The 13,942-nt window shown below is 37.0% G+C and overlaps 3 long non-coding RNA genes across 6 annotated transcripts in view; 1 reads left to right on the top strand and 2 right to left on the bottom strand.

Moving 5' to 3' along the window:
* Positions 1-451, bottom strand: part of LOC120590408 (uncharacterized) — a 10,556-nt gene extending 10,105 nt beyond the window's left edge. Inside the window, exon 1 of the long non-coding RNA XR_005649710.1 lies at positions 269-451. This is a non-coding gene — a long non-coding RNA (uncharacterized LOC120590408). The remainder of the gene's footprint in view (positions 1-268) is intronic.
* The window catches only part of LOC120590409 (uncharacterized), a 672,254-nt gene that overhangs the window by 289,115 nt on the left and 369,197 nt on the right, over positions 1-13,942 (top strand). The window lies entirely within an intron of this gene.
* LOC120590407 (uncharacterized) lies at positions 2,584-9,977 on the bottom strand. The gene is made up of 3 exons (XR_005649709.1): positions 9,839-9,977; positions 3,843-7,251; positions 2,584-3,349 (listed from the first exon to the last, which is right to left on the bottom strand). It is a non-coding gene; the product is annotated as an uncharacterized LOC120590407 (long non-coding RNA).

Here is a 13,942-nt window from a genome sequence, read left to right as displayed (position 1 = left end):
ATTAGCAGGATGTCTGTGTTCTGATCACATTGCCATCTTGGCTATTCAGTGCGTTAGTAAAACTGACTGATTCAGAATATTAGCATAAAAAGAATCTGGACTCTACCATTAGACCCACCTAAATAGCTATGTGACTGACTCAACCTCTCTGAGGTTCAGGATCTTTTATTTTAGGTGGAGGTTAAGCAAGTAGCTCTGGCATCAGACTGGCAGGGTAAAAATCATCAGTCTCCTCTGCCAGCACTGTGACATCAGCTAAGTGACTTACCTCCTCTTTACCTTAGCTTCTTCATTTATAAAATGAGAATGATATCCATACCTCTGCGATAGGGCTGTTGTGAATATGAACAGCAAAGTACTTAGAATTCTGAGAGCCTGCAGGAAGTGAGAACTCAGTGAATGCTGGCATTCTTTTATATAAAATGGGTACAATAAAACCTACCTTACAAGAATATATATATATATATATATATATATATATATATATATATATATATATATATACACGCACACACACACACACACACACACACAAGAATATATATATATACACAAGAATATATATATATACACACAAGAATATATATATATATATACATATATAATGTAAATCACTTAACTATTATAAAATTTTATGGTTCACTAAATGTAATCTGTCCACAGATATTTGCCTTCATGAATGCATCATGTAGAGGTAAATTTTTCATAAAAGATGAAAAAGTCTTCAGATGACTAGTAGTAAATACAATTGAATACTTCCCAGTTTCTTGGAGAAATGATAGCTTTCTAAGATTTGAAGTAATAGAAGAAATCATGAAGAAAAGATTGACATATTCAATTACATATAATTTTGAAATGTATGTACAATGAAAAAATATCATAACTGAAATAAAAAAAACAACAGACTGAGAAAAATATTTACCCAAATATGCCAAAGGAAATTGTTATGAAGATTAAATGAGATTAAATGAGATGATGAATGTGAAAATGCATAGTTAACTCTGAAGCATAAAAAATATTTACGTTCTGAAAAATTATGCTACAATTTACTGAGCAATTCTTGTGCACCAGGCACTTATTATATCCATATAATCCTGATACTAACTGAGGGCTACCTGCACTCTAAGATCTCTCTAATTCTATGGCTTAGGGGTGACCAAAACTTTAAAGGGAGAAATCTCATTAATCTGATGTCATTCTTCTCCTTGTGCTCCTTAACTAAGCTCTGGTCACCTGAGTTTCCTTGAGGCTCTATTTGTAATGTCCCATGTCAAACTCAGTCCTTCCCCTAAAAGGAATTTACTCCACATATATTGTGTTTATAGGAACTTTAGGGATAATTGGGGTGACACAGGATATCACTGCAAAGCCTTTGCCATCTTTTTGTCCCCTACTCCTATTACTCTCCTCCCTCCTTCTCAGAAACATATTTCTTCCTTATATCATGAAGAATTATTTCCTTTCTTAAAGCCTTGAAGCCTACCTCAAGTGGACTTATTAAGGCAATTTCTGAACAAAGGAGGCCCTCTTCCTAAAGTAAATCTTACATTAGCCTCTAAGAGGATTAAAATGTCCCTATTTAATTATGTATATTATTTCAAATCCTCACAAAAGTCTTGTAAGGTATGTCCATTCTCATATGTGGTACATGAAGAAATAAAGACAGAGAGATGAAATGCCTCCTTGAAATTATATATCAATAGGTAGCTACATGGTCTTAATAATAATTAAAGCAATAATATGTAAATATATAAATAATATATATGTAAAAGGTATATGTGTAAATAAATTAGAGAAAACATTTATATCCCAAGTGACTTGAACTATAAACTCTCATAATAGGAAATAGAAATGTACTTCTTTGCTTCTGTCTGTATAATATCACTACTTATCCTACTGATAACAATAATAAAAATAACAACATGTAACATATGTTGAGTTTATTGTGTACCAGGCAACATTCTAGGTGCTTTACATGTATTAACTTTTTTAATCTCACAACAATCTAAACAGTTAAGCACTATTATTATCCCCATTCCATGGATAAGAAGTATAAATAAATTAAACAACTTGCCCAAGTATACAAGCATGCAGAAGCCTGTAACCTAATAAGCTCTCATAAGCTCTACACTAACACAAAATAAAAGATTCACTAGCCCTTGTAATTAAAGACCTTAAAAATCACACCATAGCAAGTCCAAGTTTTACATTCTTTAAAATTAGGAAATGTTTTATTTAAAACAATAATACCAAGTACTAGTGACATTGTGATAAAACTGGTTATACACATGTGGTAAATGGTCATGGAAAGCTGGCCTTTTTGAGAGACAAAATTGATTATCATCTTTGACTCAGTTTGTCTCTGGGGAATTTATTATAGAGAAATAAACTTTTTAAATATAAAAAGATATATATCATGTTACTCATTGCAGCTTAAATGTCTAACAACTGGGAAAATATGATATATTAATTCAGTGAAATATAATACAGTCATTAAAATTTCAATTATGGACTACGTTTTTACATGGAAATATGTATCTATAATGTTAATAAAAATCTATGAACAGAATATATACATATTATTATTACTCTTGGAGAGGGATCTAGTCTTGGAGAGGGACCTGATGCCAATTTTTCACTCAGCATAAATCCTATAAACTTCTACAAACCAAATAGCTTTTCCAGCCAACCTTTTGTACTCAATACTCCTCAAGAATTCACTTCTAGAATGTCTTTCTGTGGAAGGAGTTATCAAGAGGAAACCGACATGCCCAGCCCCCAAATTCCTCGTGAATTACTACCTTTCCGTGTCACTATTATGATGAAATGTGTTCTGTCATACACATGTGTTGGGCTGAGGAAAAACGAAAACCCCTGTAGAAAGAACTAAATACTCTTACCCAGAAAAGTACTTGTCCAAATCCGCATTACTCCGCTAAACACCTACATTGCTTGCTTTGAGTCATGAATTCTCTAATGTGTGAATTGGCTTCTCACATCGCTTGGGAGCTCTTGAGAGCAGACAGGACCCATATCTGTTCATTTTGTTTTCTCTAAATCACAGTGATATGCCTAAATTGTTCCTCTAATCTTGAGTGCTTTTTTCTCTCTTTGCCTTCTAAAGGAATCCTACTCAATCTTCTAGCTCTGAGAGATCACATCTGTGCAGAGCTTTCCAACCCCGGTCAGGCAGAGAGAAGAGTTCCTGCCTCTTATTTGCAGTATCATTCTGAACACCCTCAGATATTACATTTCTGACAGTGGCTGTTTCATCCCACCACAGCACCGTCCTTGTAGTTATTGTCGGCTTTACAAACGGTATGTCCACTTGGTAAAATCTTGACTAGAACTACAAAAAAGAGAAAAGGAAAGCCTTTACATTTATTTCAACCCCTGAGAAGCACCATGTATATAAAGCACACTGTACATATCATAGTTTTATCAGTATTATATAAGTATATAGTTATATAAGTATTCATTATATAAGTAGTCTTACCAATGTACTGTTCAGTAACATGCTTTTTTAAAATTTTAATCCACATAAAAATATAGTATGGATAATTATCCATGTCAATTCATATAGATTTGGTTTAGTTTATTCTTCTAAATCTATGGTGTTCCATAATAGAGATGCTCAATAACTTACCTAATTTTATTTCAATGGATATTGAATTCAATTGTATTCAATTGTTCACTATCTTAAATAATACCGCAGTGAATATCTTTATATGTGTATCTTTCTTCACTTTTTAATCTTTTTCTAGGACAAATGTCTAGAAGTGAAATAGCTGTGTAAATCTATACACATATTTTCAAATTTGATATATAACTACATTACCCACCAGAAAGGCTGTACCAGTTGTAACTCCCATGAGACCTTATTGAAGTCCTTGATTTTCTGTGCCCTTTCAGCACCGATTATCTTCATATTATCTTTTAAGAACTTGTTTATCTCTCTTGCTTCCAATTAGACTGGTTTTATAGAGGGCAACAATGTATGTTTATCATCTTTTGATGTCCAATTAGATTTTCAAAAATACATATGAATACTTGTCTAATGGAAATTTGTAAAATAAATGTGAAAAGTTTAAATGCTAAATCATTAAGCAGATTATTTATATACTACCATGTATATAAATACATGCATGACAAATCGAATTCTGGTTCTGTCTTCTATTCACTCTATCCTGAGGCAGGACACATAAACTCTTTGAGCCTCAGTCTCTTCTTCAGTAAAATGAGCTCAGTAGTGCCTCTAATTTTTTGTAACAACATGAATGTAAGGATTGAATAAGAAAATCCTATAAAATCTTGCTAATCCCATTAAGGTTTACAAAATAGCAGCATTAGTATTAGCTGGGAGCTGATTATAAATATAGAATCACAGGCTATACCTAGACCTACTGAATCAGAATCTGCATTTTAACAAGGTCTCCCAGTGATTCTTATTCAGTTCAATATTTGAAAAGCACAGATAGAAAACATTAGCATAGAAGCAGACTAATAACATGTAATCAATAAAATAATAACAGCAATGATGCAGATATGATGTATGTAAAGTACCTAGCATTGAATAAATCATAGTTGCTTTGATTTTTATTCACTGTTCAAATTTGGCTTTAAACCAACAACCTGGGCTCATAAAAAATGCTGCATCTCTTTAATGTATGCATAAGTTCTATTTGGGGGTGTTAAGCAATGTCCTACGCAGTGGAAAGAATGTGATTTGCACTTGGCCATTACTTTGGGAGGCAGTGGAGCATGGGCCTTGGGAACCAGAAAGAGTTGGATTTGAGTCCTAGCTCTGTTTCTCATTAGCTCTTGGTTTCCAGGTAAATCAAGAGATTTACTTAGCTCTGTTCTCTTCAGCTGGTTGTACTGAGACTTTTAATAGTTTACCTGTATAATACCATGAGCAATATTTGGCATATTTCAGAGTTGGGAATAATATCTACTAATAGTTGCTGTGATAAGTGTTCAATAGTGTTCTAAGTAGGTATTTCATTTACTCTTCGTGAAATCCAATAGCTAAAGATTTATCATTATTCTTATTTATGAAAAGGTAAGTAGTCTTAGAGTTAGGTGAAGTCACTTGCCTAAGGCCACACAGCCTCCTGTAAATGGCGTAGCTGACTATATAAACCTAGGCAGTCCGATGTCACAGCTTAATCCATCTTTTTTTCTTTTCTTTTTCTTTTTTTTCTTTTTTCTTTTTTTTCTTTCTTGACAATGCTTCCTTCAGAAAGTGAAGCATTTAACACCTTCCAAGTAACCTTTTCTTTTTCTATTCATATTTTCCACCGTTTTGTTTTTCTCCTCTCTACCTCTCTCTAGAATTAATTCCTTGATCAACTGGTAATACCCAGGAGCGCAATGTGGCTTCAGCATAAATCAAAGTGATGGTGGCATATACCAAAGGTCACTGATCCGAGGAATATTTTTTTCTTTTCATTGTCTCATGTTTGTCAGGGCTTTTAATAGCTTTAAACTTCTTTCACATGTGGTCAATAATAATGAACACGCTTATGCATTTAATAAGTATCAGACGCTGCTCTAAGGATTTTCCTCAGTAATTAACTGAGGTATTAATTCAGTCAATCCCTATAACGACTCAATGATATAGGTGCTTTAGGCACCCTCAATTTACAGATGAAGAAACTGAGGCCAAAGAATTTATGTCAGTTGCTCAAGGCCGCAGTTGTAGCTAAAATTCAAACCCAGGCAGCCTTGCTATAGAATCTATTCTTTTAACCACTATGCCAATATCGAGATATCAGTAGAAAGGTTCTAGCATGATCACTTCATAGATGAGCACAAATCTTCAGAATAATATATTATTTGCCAGAAGTTACATAGATTGCTAGTTGCAGAACTGAGATTAAAATCCAAGTATTCTGAATCCAGGCTATTGAAATAAGAAAAGGTAACCCAAGCAAAACAGCCACAAAGAAAGCCATAAAGGAGTTTGTATGGAAACTGAGGTCCACAACATGCCAGAAGGGAAGGGTCCTCTGCATTGCCTGAGAGATTTGGTTTGTCAGTTTTGAATGAAGCAATAGTTTTCTCCTTCCCGGAAAGCCCATTCTCCCATCAGTTTGATCCTGCATCTGGAATTATGTTTGACTCTGAATTTGCAATGCACAATAATGTGGTTTTATTTCTGTTTGTGTTTTTCCTTCTTATTCTTATTTTCCTTCTTCTGAACAGTCAGACCCTTCCCCTTTACATTAGTCCACTGAGATTGTGTTAAATTAAGAAAAATAATCCTCCAATGAAAACACCAGTATTCCTATTCTCTGTGGTATGCTATTAACACATCATTTCTGTCCTGTAATTATTGTCAATTGTTACTTCTCTTTTTAAAAATCTGCTCTCTCTTCCCATTTTCCAGATCATGTAGCTTATAAATGCTTTTCATTTATTTTTGATTTGGGGCTCTAATTTGTTCCTAAATTGCCAACTGTCAACATTTTGAGATTCAATGTTTGATTTATAGTATTAGATCCTGCCTTTCTCTTCTAGTAACAAAATAAATACGTAGATGTTTGTTTAGAATTGATAGAAAAAATATTTTTAAAGTATACAAAGCATTATTTCCATGTAATTTGATTTTATTTTTAGTGTAAAGTAAGCAGAGAAAATATTATCCTTTTTTTTTAAATAGAAAAATAACCTGAAGTTCAGAGAAATTAACTCAGAGAAATTAAATGAGTGGCAAAAAAGAAGGAGGCTGTCATTCTCCAGGAAACTTTTATTTCTTTTTCTGAATGATAGAGGGGAAGAAACTAGGTTAACACCTGGATTTGAATCATCACTATCCTTCTTAGCTTCTGTGTAAACTTGGGCATACCACATACCTTTTCCAAGTAGGAGTATCTACCAATCAGAATAGAGGTGATTAAAGATTGTATTACCCACACTTGAAAACAAATTCAGTATTGGAGTAGGTCAGATATCTAGAGTGCTTTTGGTTTGGTCAAGTGGGTGGATAGTGCTACTTTAATAGAGAGAGGGAAGGTGAGACACTCAACTGGCATTTGATCTTACGAATCTAAGGTTCAGCGGACAGATTGGGTGAGAGTTGTAGGCTCCATGGTGGTCCTGTTCTGCAAATAGTGTGCTGCCTTCTCTTGAGTGACCAAATTGATTCGTTAGTCCAAGAAGATATCATTGGGCTCTTCAGTGTGGTTTCTTTAAAGTATTTCTTTGCAATTGCATTATTTCGGCAAGTCTCAAAGGTACATTTGTGATCTAAAGGAAGCAACACAAAGAAGTTATAACGGTGCCTCGTATCCCCTATATGCTCAGTAAGAAGCAACAAGAAAAGGGTGAATTGGGCAAGATGGGAACCAATTGGTCACAGTAGACACAGTGCTTGGAGAGAGCAGTTGTGTTGAGCCCTGGAGTTTCAGAGAAAATGGGCTGGTGTGGTGGGAAGTGGATATCAAGAGACCCCAACTGAATCATTCCACGTCTCCTGATTTCAGGTTCCACATGTTGAAAATGAGGGGCTAACCTATAGCAGTCCTAGGATTTTAGCAGTCTATTCATGGGGCTAGTGAACAGTGTACAGTAGGTGTATCTGGGGCTTCTGTGGCATGGGCCAATGTATGTCTCCTTTCTTTTTCCTTTAATACAAAGGACAGAGAAAGTAATGATTCTATGAATATACAGTCCCCCTCCCCCGCCACTGCCCCAAAGGGAAAATTAAGTAGTAAAGGGCTTTACTATTGCAAAGAAGCCGATAATAAGACAATTAGGACCATTAAAAATTGGCATAGCATCAAGACCAGATGAATTACATGGCTTCATTCTGACAGCAATGTCAAGGGGATGGGAAAAACCATTGGCCGTCTTTAAGGTCAAGAGACTCCCCACACAGGCAGCAAATGTTCTCTTAAGTCCAAAAGCTAGAACCAGGCCCAGGTATAAAGGTACTGTGTCGCTAAAGGGTACCTCAGATTACACATCTCCAACTGAGGCTTTTATGTGCCTTCTAAGACCCTCTCCATCTTTTCATTATGCCACCAGTAATACCATTTCTTATAGGCCTGACTCTGTCCCCCATTAAAATGTGAGCCTCTCTAGAGCAAAGCTTTACTTTTCCATGTCAGATATGGTGACAGCACAGAGAAGATACTCAGCAAATTAGTGGTATGACTAAATGAATAAATGAAAGAAGTGGGGGATGAATCTTTGGCCTCAGTCCCATATAAGCTCCCTCAGAGACATATGTTTTGGGGAAGAATATTGGTAATACCCTTCTCAAATTAAAATCTCGAAGAATCTGTTTTTCTACAAGAACCTGGCCAATTCCTAAGAAGTCCTAAGAATAGTAGGACCCTTGCAAAAGAAATTTGAGAAGAAAAAGCACATGACCAAAAAAAGCCTAGCTACTGAGCATGGGACCATTCTTAAAGACTTCATTTTCAAATGCATCCAAAATGTGAATATATGGGTAGTAAATATTGTGTCTGGATATCCTGTACATCTTGATATATAGAAGAGGTAAAACTCAGAAAACTTAAGTCTGTCAAAATCACAAAGCACAGCAGACAGACTAGGAGACAGACTAGGAGACAGACTAGGAGACAGAAGCCTCTTCTCTGTCCACTATGCCCAAAACCTCCCAACTTTATGAGACATTGATGTTTTTATGCCTCTGGCATATAAGGCAATTGGAATCATGTCAAACAAGGTTTGTGATCACTGTTCAACTTCATTTGTTGTGCATAGCAAATGATAGTGGGCCTAAGAGTGCTGTCCTTTAGATATGACTTGCTGGTTCTGAATTAGGGTCCCTATTCTGGAGCTCTGACCACTCTTTCTCAGGCAGGCCCCTTCTCCAGTGGGGGTGCCTAGGTGGAACTCTTAACAGTATGGAAGGGAGATGCATTGTCATTCCCATTGAATAGTGGGGAAACTGAGATTTAGAAAATATGTAACACCCCAAGGACATATTGGCCTAAAAAGTCTGGAGAAAAGTCTGGAGTTGATACCTAGTCTCCTGCTTCCTTGTCCAATATCATTTCTACTAGCCCTCAGCTCAAGACAGTTATGAGACTTTACAGATCTTTTTGCTTTTTTTTTAATGTTTAAAAATTAAGTTTATTGGGGTAACATCGGTTAATACAATTACATAATTTTCATGTGTACATTATAATTCGTCATCTGTATATTCTATTGTGTTTTGGTTTTACCATCCAAAATCCAGTTTCCTTCAGCTACCATATATTTGATCCCATTTACCCACTTCACCCTACCCTTACCACCCCCCCATATTTGAATCCCCTTTACCCCATCTACCTCCTCTAAGACTTTACAGATCTTAAAGAGGGTGCGGTATCAGCTGCTATAGAGATACATTGTTGTGGATCTGAATCCTGATGCTGGCACTTACCAGTTGTATGACCTTGGAGAAACTGCATATCTCTGAGGCTCAGTTTCCTTTCCCATGTAATGAGAGAACTAATACCTACCTCACTGAGTTGCTCTGAGAATTAAATCAATCTGTGAATTAATTAACTTATTCTCCGCCTTGTACCAGAAAGGATTCAAGGTGGCTTACAAGGACACAATAATATGATTTAAGAATGGGGGAGAAAAGAAATAAGAAGAAGACAGGCAGATAGGGAAGTTAGTACAATGCAATGGCTAGGAATAGATGTGTTTTTCACAAAGCTGTCCAGTGGCAAACCCCAAAGAGGAAGCTTGACAGCTATATTGTTTTCTGTGTCCATTAGGTTATATCAAATCCTTAATGTAAGGGGAGCACGGCTAGGTTTAAGGTATGAGGTATAGTTCATATTCCTATATTTAAGATATAGGGTATCCTTACCTGTATTACAGGTTCCAAGCATTATATTTGGCAATGAGGATCAGTGATAAAAAAGGCAGACGTGGTCATTGCCCTCATGGAGGTGACTATCTTCATGACTTCATGGCATCAATATGATGTATCTCATCCATAATATCTTCCTGGATCAAAAAGAGCAAAGAATAAATGTGTTAGTTAAAGTTCCACATGCCAAACTCTGAGCACAGTGTCTGGTATAAAAAATATGTTTAACATTCATTCGCCCACTTATTTAACAAATGTTTATCTGTCTATGATATCTACATCTATGCCTTGTCCAGGCACTGGGGATGTGCAGGGACAAAACATCTCTACCTACATTCTAGTTTAGGAGAAAGATGATCAACAAGATCATTAGGTAATGTATGTGGGACAATAGATATTGATAGGAAAGGGTGGTAAAGAGCACTTGAATCCAGTTCAGAGAGAATGATCAGGAAGGCCTCACTGAGAAGGTGGCATTTGAGTCCAAACCTGAAGGAAGACAGGGAGGGAGGCATGAAGTTTCTGAAGAGGGAATTTTAAGCAAAGAGAAGAGCAAGGGCAAATGCCAGAGGCTGGCACAGTCCTGGCAAGATCCACACAGTATCAGGCAGGACTCTTTCAGTTGGAAGTAGCAGAAACAACTCCGAACAGGTTCAGCAAAACAGATTTACAGGAAAGAGACATGAGTGGTACATAGAAGCTGAAGATGAGATGCAAGAAAGCAGCCCCCTCTAACTGGGGAAGCTCTGGCGAGCCGGGCCTAGCTCCCCTGGTGTGCTCTCTCATCTCTTCTCTGAACATTGGCTCTGTCCTCTCAGGGTTCTTCCTCTATTCACATGGAGCATGACATGTGGCTGGAAGCTGCAATCACATTCCTAGAGCCTTACAGCCAAGCAGTGTAATAGATATACATTTCCCTGCCCGCTCTTTCATAAAAAGTGCCCGGACCCAAAGGTCACTGTGGTTGTAGGATGGGACATGACATAATTGGCTCAGCCTTGGGTTATGTGCTCACCTCTGTGGTCTGGTTAACAAAATCTGTCACTGAAAGGAGGTAGAGAAAAGGGAGCTGAGCTTACTAAGACCATAGACACCAAAAATTCTACTCTAAGTAAATGACTTGCCCTAAGAAAAATACTTCATAAATGTCACAGTGGCGATTACATCTTTCTACCCCATCAGGAGTCATTAATATCCTAGTTAATTTGACATATGAGTGGGAACCTTGGACTACTATATTTTCTTGCTGATTCCCAAGAGATGTTTTGTGGTTTCTCTCATCTATACAGAGGACATTCTATTTGTTGTCATATGCATATAACGATCCCATAATCGAAAATGCTTTATGCTTATGATGCTGAGTGGTAGGCTATAATTACCTCCCCTTTGTTGTCATTAGGAAGTGCTATGAGATTTCAAACAACTGGAAAGTAGGCCACAAGTACACACAAAACCTCCAACAATGCACAAGTTAATTTTAAGCAGGGTCATTTTGGGTGATAACAATAATTATGATTAAAAAGTAATTTAAAGAGCAAAAGATGAAATGCATTCTAAACAGTGAGGAAAGTTTTGTGAAATATTCTGGAGAAAATAGATATAGACTTATAATGAGATGGTAAGAATTAGGGGTATTTTTCTACACTCTGGTCATTTTAGTCAACATATAATTATTTTCCCCTAAGGTTTAGCTGTATCAATACACACACATGTCTTCTGGCTTCAGCTAAAAGAAGGCACTGGCAGGAGACTGAAGGAGGTAAGGGAATGAGGCTGGGGCATTTATTTCCCCACTTTGGTTCCTACAAGAATATCTCAGATTCCTCAATCTCTCTCTCTCTCCCTTCTCTCTCCCTTCTCTCTCTCTTTCGTTCTCTCTCTCTCATTCTCTCTCTGAAAATCACTCTCTCCTCATGTCCTTTTAGATCCATGGAGTGGAGGGGAGTGGTGTTGATAGCTCCCATGTATTATGAGCCCCAGGGTACCGCTCTATCCCCTAGGCCATACCTTTGTAAGCTATGTCTTTATTAAAATCTCCTCAGATTTTCCAATTTGACAGGACCACCTATTTTGTGTAGGTACACTAACACACTTCCCCCAGCCAAATTCTTGCTCATCTTGCAAGTACTTTATAATGGTATTAATTCTGCTCATCAGTCAGGCATGTCTGTGGTCAGATATGTCTTTGCATTTCTCTATGCATTTTTGTTAATTCTCACTCCTGATCTTGGAATGCCCTCTGTTTAAACTCCTCATCATCAAATTTCTCCAAAGCTACTTCCTTAAGGAAGCTTCCCTGACACACCAGTCAGATGCAATTTTATCTTTCTCTGGAATCCCACAGGTCTTTATCCAATTTCTATCACAGCGCTTATTTCTACTCTACAGCTTTTTGTTTGGCACACATCTTATCTTCCTTAATTAGCTGATGGATCCATGCCTTCAGGATTCACTACTCAACAAGATGCCAACAGAATGCCTTGCAATATGAGGCATTCAGGAAATATCTGTTGATTGGTAGAATGGAAAGATTGCTAAATTTCAGTGATATTGCTTAGACAGCTAATCTCAGACGACTGCTCCCACATTTTAGCATCATACTCATTAAATCAGCTAACATGTCTAGAGGACCTATTACATGCCAAGAATTATGCTAAGTGCTAATTATTCCATAACTGTCAAAAAAAAAAAACCCACAAAAAAACCCCACAAACCTACAGTTGGAAAGTGTATATTTATTGACCCTACAAAATAATTTTAAAAATCTTTCATTGGTTTGAATGTTTAAAATCATCTGTGCAGAAATATATAGGGTCCTTAGAACACATCTTTAGTAGTTTCTCCACTCTGATTTCTGCAAACACTGCAGTTAATTACACATTCTCAACAGTACTGATAGTCACCTCAACTTAAACACAGTTTGCACCCACATAGAACTGTGAGACTCAAACTTTCCTGGCTGTGAGAACATCATGTAAGGAGCTTTACAATATAAATTCTTGTCACATTAGTCCTCATCTCCACCTCAGACCTGTTGAATTGTTGTTTAGGTTGCGAGTGGTGGCTGATTTGAGTGTTATCACCTTCTCCTTTCCTACCTTTCTTCAATTCTGACTTCACTAACTAGGCACCTTCCAAAGATGGTATTCAGAAACCATTGTTTTAAAGTAAGTTTTAGTCATATAGACATCTGTAAGAAAAAATAAAACATTTTTTCTGCATTTAATAGATGAAGAAATTGCAGTTTTAATATATTAAGTGAACTGGAAAAAGAAATAAGCATTTCAATGAAGTAGGAACATTAAGGCTGAATAAACATGATAAAAGGCTCAATCCTTGACATCAGCAAGATGTCAGAATAAGAAGCCCCAGACCTCTTTGCCCCAATACAGACAATAATTCAACAACACATGGACCAGTTCCCTTATGAGAAATCCAGAAAAGAGTTGCGAGGCACCTGTACTCCAGATGAGCACAAAACTAGCCAGATCCGCATCTGAGGAAAATGCATGGCATTCACTTGTGGTAATCCCTCTCCTAAGTTCAGCATGGAACAAGTAGAAGAAAATCTCCAACTTCTAGCATCTCCCTGAAGGAAAAATGTCGAAGCATTTGTCCAGTGTTCCAGAATTTTGGGGAATTGTCCATGGGACCGGTTTCATTCTCACCTGTCTTGGAGCACTAATGGGACCTAGAATACTGTAGATGTCTGCCGTCCCATGATAAAAGAGAGCTGGGCAGCTTTCTTCTATTCAAGAGGACCCATAGTACAGCAGAGAGAAGCTGATGTAGTTTAGCAGCCTCTCCCTCAGGAGCGAGGAGAAGAGTGAAATGTGCACTCAGTGTCCCGGGTTTGAAGGGAGCTGCCTGTTTTTTATCCTTCCTGACTCAGAGTACTGATAGAATCCAGCACACTCTAGGAGCCTGGGGGCCTCTGAGAACAAGACCTGGGTGGCTTGAGACCTCTCCAGAGAACCTTCCGTACTGCAGACAAACGTCAGATAAAGTAAGAGATTACGATCTCCTAAAAAATAAAACTGACAAATTTCTCTAATTGGGAATTTAACACAAGTCTAGAAATAAATGCATTCTACGAAAAGT

Source organism: Pteropus medius, unplaced genomic scaffold, assembly GCF_902729225.1.
Source record: "Pteropus medius unplaced genomic scaffold, Ma_sr-lr_union100, whole genome shotgun sequence".
In the NCBI taxonomy this organism is placed as follows: Eukaryota; Metazoa; Chordata; class Mammalia; order Chiroptera; family Pteropodidae; genus Pteropus; species Pteropus medius.
The sequence above is the reverse complement of the archived record's forward strand: the minus strand, read 5'-3'. Positions and strand labels throughout refer to the sequence as shown.